Here is a 12,877-nt window from a genome sequence, read left to right as displayed (position 1 = left end):
TCTTTCAGTGGGACATATAATAAACAACGGAGCTTTTGTGTTCAAGCTTGCTCCTCTGCCGGGAAGTCCCTGTCTCTCCAGCTGGTGCACCCTGCTCCTCCTTCCCTCACTTTTTAGAAGACAGTAAATGCACTTTAGAGCACAGGTCAGCAGGATGGAGACAGTCTTGCCATGCAACTCAGTGGGTACCTGCCATATCTAAAGGTATCAGCGGCAGGGAAAAAGGAGTATTTGGGGCTGGTGACTATAATTTATTTACCCTCCTATTAAAACTAAGGCTGAAGTATGCATATGTGCACAGGTATTCTGTGATCAAAAACCCTCTGGAAGATTCCTATGGCATTTGTAGCATATAGTCAAGCCCATAAGAGGAGATCTGTGGGGAAATGGGGAGGGTGGGTGTGTGACGGGACAAATGGCTGTGATTCTTGAAATGAACCACGCCTCCCTACAGGGAGAGGGAATATAACCAGCTCAAAGGTGAGTAACCATAACCACGTCCATTTAATACCTTGGGCAAGGTGGATTTTTTCCTCACGGCCTTCCACGAGCCTCTGACTGACCCCTGTGTCCTCACAATCATCCCACAAAAAGGGCAGCCACCCTGCCCTGCTAGGCAACGCAAGCACCAAGGGCTCTGCCTCCTCCAGCCAGACTGAAGCGGGGGGAGCTGGGAAGACAACATGCTGATACAGGGGAAGCAAAGGAAAACAGAGGGAGAGAGATGTGAAACCTGATCCATCTAATAACATCAGGACTGATAGTGATTTTCCACTCTATCTAGTAGGTCAAATGATCTTATAACGCCGTATTAGAGAGAAAGAAGATGGAAATATTTTCATTTTCTCTCAGAGTCAATATTTCCCTAGTTGGAAATTAATCACTGTAAAAGAAATTTAAGGGGAGTCTGTCAAGGTTTATTTAGGCTTCAAAATAACTTTTTAAAACACTGGCTTTTGTTGTTGTTGCAGGTTTAGAGGTCAGAGTTTCCCTCCACAGCATTCTTCTCTTGACAAATGATCTTTGCAGCAGCCAGCCAGGTATTTTTGTATTTTAAAGTGACTTCTTGTGTGTCCTGCCACAAGCAAAACTGTGCAGATACAGCGGAAAAGGTAGAGCATCCACAGTCAGCCCTATTAATGTCTTATGAATCAAACAAACCTGCCACCTGATTCTGAAGCAATTAAATTTTGAATTTAGGTGATGCCTTATGAAGTTACTGTTATTAACTCATGGAAACCTCCAGTAGAATGTCTGGATTAATGGCAGCTGGCCATTACCTGTGCAGGTTACTGAAGTTTGTCATCTGGAAACTAGTTGTAAATTGCAAGCTGAGCCTGAAAGAACGTATCTGAAGAAAGGGTGAGAAGAACTTTTCTGTCTACGAAATACTATTAATCAGTCTTTTCACTAGACTCTTTGTCCCTTTCAGACACAGAAATTCAAGACGAAAGATATGACAAAACAATTAGTCTCTCCCCATCAGCAACGTCTAAACTGGATTACTCAAGCAAAGTTTGGGCTCCGTTATATGGCTGCTTTTAGAAGCAGCTTGGATCTGGAAATGAAGGGAGTGCCTCAAGGAAGCATCAAATAGCACAGCTTTCCCTCTGCCACTTCTTTTGTGAAGCTGAATCAGATTCTGCCACACACACCAGAAATAGCCCTCAAAAATCTGAACAATTCACCAGGAGGGCTGTTGAGATCAACAGTGGGATCAAAGCTGGCTGCGCCTCCCTGTGACTTAACCACAGTGGAAGGCAGGAACCTCACTGAGGGCCTGCGACTCCGAAATGTTATTTCTTCTTATCATACATCAGAACACATCTGTAGAAGCTTTCTGGCAGAGACTCCAGATGTTTTGGTTCCCTTTATCATCATGCATTGATTATTTCTTGTTTGTTCAAGGCTTGTTTATGGTTTTACATTTTGTTTCTTCAGTGACGACTTTAATTATTCAGTGATACGCAACTGTTATTTTGCTAGACACTTTTAATGTTCTGCTGTTATACTCCAAGGGAGCTTTGCAAGTTAGTAATAATAAAAATATTAATGAGTAAGTAACTTTTTAACTCTAGCTATTGTTGCTGCAATTTTTTGGCACTGCTTATTTAAAGAACAGCTTCCCTTAAGAATTTACCTAAGAAGTATAAATTTTGGTCCATGTCTATTATAAATTTGGTTCACTGTAAACGTAATGATCTCTATTTATCCTATATACGCTGGAAGATAGTAGATCTTTCCCTGGGAGGCAACTGGAGCAAATCACTATGACATTTCTTATCTGGAGGCTCAGAATCAAACTGGGACACAAAGTGCCTCCCAGAATGCCAGAACCTCCCTTGACCACAGCACTGCGCAACTTCATACAGGTTGATATAAAATCTGTTTTCTACAACCAACAGCCACTGTTTTACGCTGTGGGGTTAAAGTCTAATCTACCAAAATCCAGCTACACAAAAGATGATTGCATGTGCTTCCTTGTGTGTCTTGTTTGTTTTGTAAATATTTGTCTATCCGTGAATTACTGACACCACGCAAGGAGGGGTCTCTGTCTCATAGACTTCAGGAGAGTATAGCCTGTGTTTGCCGAACATGCTCAGTGGGTCTGCACAATGTATGGGTGGGCTGTTTGCCATAAAGCACTGTTACTCTATAAGGAACACGATTTCGCCTCTCTACTGTTGGGTGTGGGCAGGGAAGGGTAAAATGGGGAGCAAGGGAAGGGTTGAAACGGAGGACCAGACTTTGAGTTCTCTGGAAACCAGGGATCACAAGCCATGAATCACGCAGTAAATACAGAGCCAAACGTTTGGATGAACAGAGCCCTTAACAATTAATTAATTGTTGACTTTAACTGCCTGTGCTGCAGATGTGCTATCATTTCTACAGAGCAGTCCCTCACCAATCTCTTTAAGTTGTTTACAAAGTAATTGCTAAATGCAAAAAAGAAAAAAAACCTTCTTGTCTGAAAGTTGCTTCCACAAACGCACGGATGCGTAGGCGTGCACACAATGAAAATAGGAGAAAGGTTGAAGTCTGCATGATGTTTGATTTTATGAGAGTTTATGAATGTCCCTTGGAAAAGATTTCATGTCTTATTCTCCCATGCTTCCTGGATTTTGATGTTTCCCATAAAAAAAGCAGAATATCCCTTCATTTACAAAATGAGTTGGATTTAACTCTATAATTTGTAAATATTTATACATATTTCCAAAGAATACATGGGCTGAACTGCATTTTTTCCTGATTACTTATATGCCTCAATATATCATCTTAGCTCCCACATCTTGTACTTGCAAAACTGAACTTTCAGATGAAAAGTCTGTACAAGACGACAACAAATTGGCAGACTGTTGCAAGAGGAACAATCTAAGTGGCATGCAATTCACTGATATGAATAGTGAATATGTTCACTGAACATATGTGATATGAAGTTATTTTCCATTACAGTTTTTCAGGTTTGTGGCTGCAAAAGAGCTTTCTGATATTAGACCCAAGTCCTACAAACACTTACGCACATGCTTAACATTTTACACTATATTCAGAGATAAAAGCTGTCCCACTGCATTCAGCAGAATTACTCTTGTGCAAAGTACTTTCAAGATTAAAGCTCAGGTGAGTTGAAGCTTGTATGCAACATGGAGTACAGAACAGTCATTTCATTTTTTAGAATACATTTCTTCCATTGATATTTCCTATGCCACCACAGGATTGAGGCATAATTGCCTCTCTTGACTTGTAACACACTTATGCAAATGAAAAACGTCACAAACAGTGGCAAGAGGAAGTCAAAACATCCAAAACCCTTTGAAAGGAAGCTGAGGCAGGTGTTCAGAATCAAAGACATCACGTATGCTCAATCCAGGATTTGCACATAAACTCTGTTACTTGAGATGACGTCTGCTTACAGTACTGGGTAACCTCACTGTAAGATCTTAAGGCACTTTTAATTCCTTTTTCACTGAGTCACTCTGCAAATCCTTCTGAACAGGATAGGACACGGTAATCACAGCATTTACTAAAATGCAAAATCATTTCACTTTGATTTTTACAACATCAACCTATGACCCTTCTTTCACTCCAGGTTTTCTATTTCACTGTATTCGTGTGTTTTCCCTCACTCCTAATCATTAAAAGGGTATCAGTGTACATGTGCATAAATGTGCGTTTCTGCTAGACTACTAAGAAAGGGGTAGAAATCTGAGGAGTTTTGATTATTCAACTTGAAAGGTATTCATGAGCCTGACATAAATGAGTCATGATTTAAAGAATGCTCATGACATTTGGAAAGTCAGATCACACTTGCTAGTCAGTTTGGAGACATTTAAAAATTAGGAACCTACATTTCTAACCACTTCAGAGAGCACCCATCATTGTCTCCCTCTTTCTCCCCCTCGGTACGTGTGTGTGGAGGAGAAGACATCTCATGACTCACCATGCTTGCTTCTGCAGCTCTGGACTGCAGAAAAGTTCACTGGTGTTTATAGGATGTTTGTGGTGACCCCCAGGATACACTCTCGTAATGAATTTCAGACCGTCTACCCAAGCCTGTCGACTCTGTCCAATCTCACTGAATTCTTAACCTCACACTTCCTCCTACTGCACGTCCTTCTGGGAGACACTGGACACTTGGGATGAAACATTTTAAAGCCAGTGCCCACAGCCTTATCAGTACATCCAACACAAGACGCTACTGTGTTGTTTATTTTAACGTAAATCTCCACCCCCTTCACTTGCTCACGGGAAGGTCTTTTTCTTACAAATTGCAGCCCTGCACTTGAGAGAAATCTTCCTTCCTTTCTTTTTCTGGGTCTTCTTTTTTTCTCACCAAAAGAGAGAGAATACTGTGTAAGAAAAGTTTCAGATCCTGTTTCACTGAGATACAAGGAAAAATATACTTTTTCTGCTACTATATTCATCCCCAGAGTCAATTATTATAATTTTAAAAAGAAATAACCCCTGCATCCTTACTTCTTCAGAAAGCCAGCCTTTAGTAAGCTGACCTAATAGAAACTGGAAGCCCTAACTAACCCCTTGGCTGATTCACGATTTATCTATGCCAGGGTGAAGTGTTCCACGTATTAGCTGGAGGAAATAAACTTCTAGTCTGTAATCTTGATGAATAGTTACTGAATTTATTTTTTAATGCTCATTTTAGTCATTCATCATTATTTTGAAGATCTTTTACAAATATTTCCTTGAAACTTCCGATGAGTGATGTATTTGTAAAAGGAAAGGTGCAAAAATGGGCAAAGTTAGAAAGAAAATTCCCTCAAAGAAAAGAGCTGATGCCATCCCACCAGACAAATGAACACTAGCGCTGGATAAAACAGACTGCACATAAAATACAATAACATTGCAGGTGGTTTGCTCTGGTCATACTTCATGTTCCGTGCTTATTTTACAAGTGTCTTATGAACGGTCAATGGGCTTCTGCAACCAAGCCAGTGCAGTTCCCTCCAAAACCGAAAGCCAGTGAACAGGAGGGGAGTGTATGAGAAGGGAAGGTAGGTAACTCTGGCGTTATGGAGAAGCACTCGTGGAAATGATTAAATGATTTCTATACCCAGGACTATTTATTTTTTTCCTCAATGGCTTGTCAATAAATATTCTTAGACCATGGACCAGCATCATCTGATTTCAGCAGAGTACTATAAGCATCAGTAATGTGTGTGATCAACTAGCAGGTTTTCTGAACCTTTAAAAATGTGTTGTCTCACAAAGCATTGTTATTTTTCCTGTAAAGAGCACAGATTTGAATTGGCTCTACTACCCTGTTGCTTTTAAAGCAAATGGTGCAATGAGGAAGATGAAAATGCTGAATGATCCAGCACGATATTTAGGTCTCTGTCAAAAAAAAAAGTTTAACCTGTTTCTGGATATGAAAGATAGAGTTTCTAAGCACAGAGTGGTGGAGGGATTCTCAAGCCATTATTTTCAGGAAACACTTTGCTACCTGATATTTAAAAGGTAGTGGTAAATAACTCTAAATCATTCTCTTTTAATCAACTCTGCAATAACAGGGAGAGAAGCTTAGACATTAAGAAGGACTTTTTTCTCCTCCACCAAGAATAATGAATTGGTGAAATGACCTCAGGGGCAAAGTTGTTGGGACAAGGCAGAAGGTCAGTCAAGGAGCAATTAAATGCTGTCCTGTGGGAAAATGGTAAGTGCAGTCCCAAAGAGTGAGCTAAAAAACGGCTAAGAGTAACAGAGGTAGAGGAGGAGAACATCCCCCTGCCAGCACCTTTACATAGTCTCATGATCTCTCAGGAAGAAGCCACAGAACAGGAGGTCTATTAGGACTGTAATAAATACTGAGTTATCAGAGTAAGAGGGAATTTGGATATAAACTCCAGATGGATTTAAAGCACAGGCTCATTACTCTCGCCTCTCACAAACAGTGTAATAAGCCAATGCACATGAGTCCAGGACATCAGTCAGCTGTAACTGTTCATGTTAGCATGCCACAAGCAGGTAGCTGCCTGCAGATGTTTGGTCTGTCTCAGTCCCTTCAATCTCAGTGACCTTGCCAAAGACAGCATCCATAAATCCAAAATTAAAAAGCATAATGTAATGGCAGACACTGCTTCTGCTGCAAGGAAGAGGCTAAAGCAAGTCCGCCTCATTTACACTGAATTTGCTTGCCCCGAGTTACACACCTATGCAGGGGTAAGGAATACCAGAGCTATACAGACAAGTGCATGAGGACTCTGCAGTCTGTGCCCTCAGTGACGTGGCCATACCTATATTAGTAAATCCATACCAAGGACCGTTCCTGCAGACACAAGTCCGGTCAGCCAAGCTGCTGTTAGAGCTGTTCCTAGCCATTTGCAGGGGCCTGATCCAGCTAAAGTTACCCCTTTCCTCTCGTCTTGGGCATTACCTGGAAGTCAGTATGTCAAAGAGCACTCCCAGCTACCCTGTGGGGGGGGTAAGGGAGTTCAGCCATCCCAGTGCTCCCTGTTGGCCCCATTGCCAAGGAGTGGGTTTGCACACTTTAATCTACCTGCGCAGGCATAGTCAGAGACTCTCTAGGACATGAGGCATTATAAATCCTGGTCTGACGGTGAGATTAACCTCAACAAGAATGGAGAGGTTACTCTGTCTCTCTGTGATGAGAGACATAGGGCAAGAGGAAAAACTCCACCTGGTCTGGAGTTCAGGTTTTTGGTTGGTTGGCTGATTGGTTGGTTTTTTTAAGGATTTTGAACCACCTGCAAATCTTTTGTACCGGTAACTCTGGTACAGGACTGTCTTTGAAAAAAAGACAGCCACACAGCATTACGTTAAAGCTGAGGGATAGCAGGATAAGCAAGAACATCATAGCCCGGTATACCATAGCCCGGTACCACCACTGTACCACCTCTAGGTGGACAGCAAGCTCCCTACAGCCACCAAGTCTAGTTAGAGCCACAAACCAAGAATCAGGTTAAGAGAAACCTGCTGCTCAGGCAAGGTAGCGCACTCTGTTACCCTCAGCCTAGTGAAGAGACACTGATCTAATAAATAGCTGCTATAGCATAAAGCTTGATATGAGCTGCAAAGCCCACCTGAGAAGAAACACATACACAGAAGCTGTGACTAGTCCCCTTGTGAGCCGCTAGCAGAGCCTGAACTAACCTGTGTCAAGCTAGGTCAACAGCATCTCCATTACACTGCAGTACAGATATGCTGCAAAAGCTCTGGGTTTCATCAAATCAGTTAATACTTGGAAGAATGAGTATAGCTACACTTTGGATGAGAAGAACCCTGACAACGTATTTATCCAAGTGTTAACTTTCTCCCCATTTCTCCCCCCCACCCAAACCAAAACTAAACAAACAAAAATACATGGCACAGTGTTCCTAGCAGGCTTCTTCCTTCCCATGGAAAAAAAGAAGGTGACCCAGGGATTCTTTAATTCAACTGCTCACTAAGTTTTCCCCCTAAAAGTTCAGGGGCAGAGAGGCATCTGAAGAGGTAGATGGTTACCTACATGCTCTTAAAACCCCTGCCAGGTTCTCTGTGGTGTAAGAAAGCACACAGAAGAGAGTAAGAGCTAGAACCTCCTCCAAGCACAACTCTGGAGACCTACCCTCGATATCTTCCATTTTCTTTCCCCACCATTTTTCTGGTGAAGGACATGTCAGCCCCATACTACTACAATCCTTCTATATCAGACCAGCCCACTATCACTTCCACCCATGACCCAGAAAACCCTACCTATGAAGATTTATCTTCATAATTACACACCTAAGTATACATTTGCCAATGCACCTTCACAACTCTAGCTCTTACAGATTCCTGGAATTTAAAAACAATTAAAAAAAATTAGCACGAAGAGCAGCCAACAAACAAATCCAAACTCCCTCTATTATCTGAAGTCCCTACAACAGCCTAAACAAGAGTCCCCCTAAACAAAAAAACAGACTCTCCCTGCCAGCACTCAATTCAGTTTCATCTATTTCCTTTTCCTTTTTCTAATCCTCTTTTATGCCCATCATCTGGTCCTTTTAGTGTAACATGGCCCAGCTGCATCTGTACCACTACTATTTAACCCCTCATTGTCTGGTTCCACACTTTGGTATGTACAGCAAAGAGGACAGAGGCAAAGACCTATGGGTTGCTATGGGTAATCTTATCTGAATTATCTTTTTTTTTAAATACCCTGAAAGTATAGGCTATTTTCTCTCATTTTTTAGTGTTTATAGGAAGAAAAAACAACCAGTATATTTGGGCGTAGATAAAAATCACCTTAGATCTGAACCATGAGCATAAGAACTGGGTGCTAAGCTAGCCAGTGTTTACTCACAAGCTGGTGATGCCCTCAAAAATAGGGGAACTTAATCACAGATTTGGCTGCTTGAGGTTATTACGAATTCAGTTTGTTAGTCTCAATGCGCTATTTACTTGCTTACAAATTTCTTCCCTTCTTTGTCTACGTTACAGATTTGACAAATAGAAAATAATCATAACCAGTCATTAGAATATACTTGGACAATGGATTTTAGAGCTTTTCTTCTCTTCTGAGGATTCACTGGAAATTTAAGTCCAGTTAGGCTCTTTCTTGGGAGGAACTATTTGAATGGTTGTTTGAAGCAATCCTGGATTCAACAACTTTTAATTGTACTGTAGTCTGTCCAAACTAACAGGGAAGTAAACATTTCACATATTGCTATAAAGCATTGACCTCTTCTCATATCATTCTCACTTTATTGTAAGGATTTTATTAGTAATTCAGCAACAGATACTATAGCAAACACATTAGATACCTGTATTTGATTAACATACCAATTGAGTAATTAGATGAGGTGAGATGTGAGGATTCCTGGGATATGAGTATTAAAACTGATCCCAGATACTTAAGGGAAGTCTTAGGTAGCTATGTAATTTGGAAATCTTTACCACCAAGCCACTCCACACCTGAAAGTGATTCATTTTTGGGTGCAGCATTCGTGTAATCCCAATTCAGGGAACAAATTTTCTGGGTTTCATTATTATCTCAGATTATACCTCTATTTTTGTATTTTGACAACGCTAGGATTCCATAGCACAGTTTAAGAAACATTGAACAAATCCAGAAATACAGTCCTGCCCCTGGGGGTGTCAGTTTTTGCTCCTCATTCTGTAAAGATTTATTCATTTTCTTAACATGTGGGTTATGAAAGGTCATTTTGGCCCACCACAACACTTCTCCTAACTTGCAGAGTAAATCCAGGTATGAATATAAGAAGGGCTGTAACAAGATAGCCAGAGCTACTGGCTGGACTGAGCTCTAACCAAAGATTGCTGTTTGGGGATTTGCACATTTTTAACCATCAGGGTACCTGAAGCCAGGTATTATTTTCGTGAGACTCCAACACTGTTCTCAGCAATCTAAGATGAATGTTCTCAAATTATTCTGAAAGCTAGTCAATGCAAAAATGTGTTTCTCATATATAGGTCCTGACTTGCTGATTTTTAGGCATGCGGATGTGATTTTTTTTTTTACATTATTTTTCCCTCTCTGCACTGTACAAAACCCCATATAAACAACAAGGGAGAGCTGATCGTCTTAACATGTATAGCAGTGACCTTTTTCTACACAAAATGCTCTCAAATGTATAATACAAAGAATTTAAGAAAGAATGATATTTTTTAACTATCTAAATTATACTTATCAGCATTTTTAGTTGTAAGATAAATGTTAAGTTTGTTATGTTTATCTTGTGTTCTAGATAACTAAGGAGTTATACTAAAACCTTCAAATAAACTGAATTTAATCCCGATCAAAAAGTCACGCTTTGAGTCAGATGTGATGTCAAATTTGAAATAACAGTGTTTCATTATGAGGTATTGTTTATGTTTTATAGAGTTCATAGGATCTTTGTGAAAGCAAAAATCATGAAAGCTCCTTTCTGAAAGCATTTATGTGTATTACATTTATTTAGAGCTAAGCTTTTAGTTGCTTTCTGCTGCTCTTTTCATCAAAAAGAATAGCACACTGATCTGAACAGCAAAAATATCACATTGCCTGAAAGGCAGGCTCTAGTTTTCCATTTGGAATGAATAGGACAAAGTCTGTTGCAAATGTACTTGTGCAGAGATTTAATCAGCTCTTTCCTAGTAAATTACAAAGAAAGATATTCTCACCAAAGCTGAGATACAATATTAGAGTGTGATCCACCCACTCACAGCTGTCTTTTAAACCATGTTTCCTGTCTAGAAGCTACTGTTCCACTGAGTTAGCATGACTTGATGTGAATTACTTTTTTTATTTGCTTTTTGTGATTTGTCCTGCATTAGAAAGGAAGTGGAGATAGCAGGAGTTGGTGGAAAGCATCCTGAAGCACTCAAGAGCGCAGTACCACCACTGCCCATATATTAGTAAGAACTCAGTATAAGGTAGGACTGTTACAGAACTAATGTTTGCCTGAGTTTCTGAAACAACCGTCTATTTAGACAAACCTGAGTGTTAGTCTGTAGAGGCAGAGAGTGCCCAAATGGTTGTGTAATCTGAACAATTTAGAGCAATTTCTGAAAAATAAACCTTGAAGAGAAGGTGTCCTGGACGTTCCTGTAAGCAGAACGGTATTATACGCTATGCTGCATAGTGTACCAGGCTTTGGCCAAAAAATCCCACAAGATCAGCATATTTTAGGGATTTTTTTCTTGCTCCTTGTTTCTTTTTCCTTCTAGGAGCAGTAAGTCAACCACCAAGCACTGCTATTTTCACGTCTCTGCCAAGAAATGTCCCCAATGAGGAGCATAGAAACAAAAGATAGCTCTGAAGATCTAAAAAATAGGTGTATTCACTCTAGATATTTAATGAAGGTTGTGGTTGACTGGGACTTCATTCCCCAGCGTAATTCATCCTCCTCAAGTAAAACAATGTGTTTGTTATGCTCCCTCTAACCACCACTTCCAAGAAAGTGAAAATAAAAAAAGGCAACAGCATCCTCAAAGGGAGGACTATTACATATTTTTGGCATTAATCTGCTTCCAGATTGCATCTATTTTTTAAGTATTTTCAAGGTCCAAGAGTAGGGGGACTCCCAGATCCCACATTAGTTCAAAGAGTTAAAACATTCAGCAAGCTAAACTCCTTGCTTTGGCATGTCTATCAAAGTCTTTGAGCCTTTAATGTAATTGAAAACAATTGTCCCAGTGGGGAGGTCTAACACTCTGACCAGTTGCAGTTAAATGCTTGAACCGCCTGAGAAAACTAGAGGGGTTATAAGAATTCAAGGGTAAACTACATGACACAGTTCTGGTGATAATAAAGTTCCAGAATTTATATTTATTAATATTGCTTTCTTTTGGTCAGACTCCCACAGGAAATCCTGAGGAGTACATGTCTCTGGCATGTTTTATCTTAGATAGTCCCATCCTTGTGGTATTGCATGCTGATAGCAAGACAGAAGAGTACCTCTGAAAATCTCTGGTCTTTATAGAAGCTGCGGATGACAACAAACAGGACCTTCAACACTCTGGGAAGACAATCCATCTACTTTCCTTAGTTATCATTAAAATGTCTTTTAGACATAGGTCATAACTGGAAACCTATAAAGGATGTCTGTGTATTAGGCACTTCCCACAAAGCCTGGTCCCTTGTGATTAAAATTTATCGCATTGTTCTTCTGGTTACAAATACTGCTGATATGTGTCATTACTGCAGAGCACTGCTCATAACATTTTGACTTTATTCCAAACATTTTTTTAAATTCTGAGTTTCCCATAAAGAACCTACTCCTGAAGTTTTTAAAGACACCCATTACTTTAAAGTTTTTATGCCTATTTTAAAGGTTGTTAATTATTTTATTTTCCTGTTAAACGTTCACTTACACTGACAAATAGCTTGATGGGAAGCTTCATGTTCCCCTGTCCAGTCCCTGGGATGTAACAAAGAGCAATTATGGTGCATAAAATCATACAGCCTTATCTTAAAAGCCCTGTCTTGACTAAGACCGGTGTCGCTAACATTGTATCTTAGTGGTGTTCTCTTTGAAAGACTTGCTGGTTTTGCTTTTTTAAAAATTTCAAACAATTTTTAATTTGCATGTTTACTGGAAAGGAAACAGCATAATTACTGTTTTACTCTAGCCTCCTTGCTAGAGTGAACTCATTTGCTGTAAGCAATGCTAAATCTCTAGCCATGGGCTAGAGATTCCAAGTCTTTCTAAGAAGATTCCAGTCTTTCTAAGAAGAAAAGGTTTACAACATCACACCACATATTGCTTTTCTGTGTATGTGCATATGCATGTGAGTGTGTCTCTGCCCAAGCCCTTAGCTGTTGAACGCCTTGATCAATTTTAACAAAAATTGACTGAGCAGCAGCAGCCTCACAGACACACACACACAAAAAAATCATTCCAGTTCATGGAAACAGTTGATTAGGTAGAGAAATTGTATT

The sequence above is a fragment of the Gymnogyps californianus genome, chromosome 3 (genome assembly GCF_018139145.2).
Source record: "Gymnogyps californianus isolate 813 chromosome 3, ASM1813914v2, whole genome shotgun sequence".
Classification (NCBI taxonomy): Eukaryota; Metazoa; Chordata; class Aves; order Accipitriformes; family Cathartidae; genus Gymnogyps; species Gymnogyps californianus.
This window is presented reverse-complemented; position numbering follows the sequence as displayed.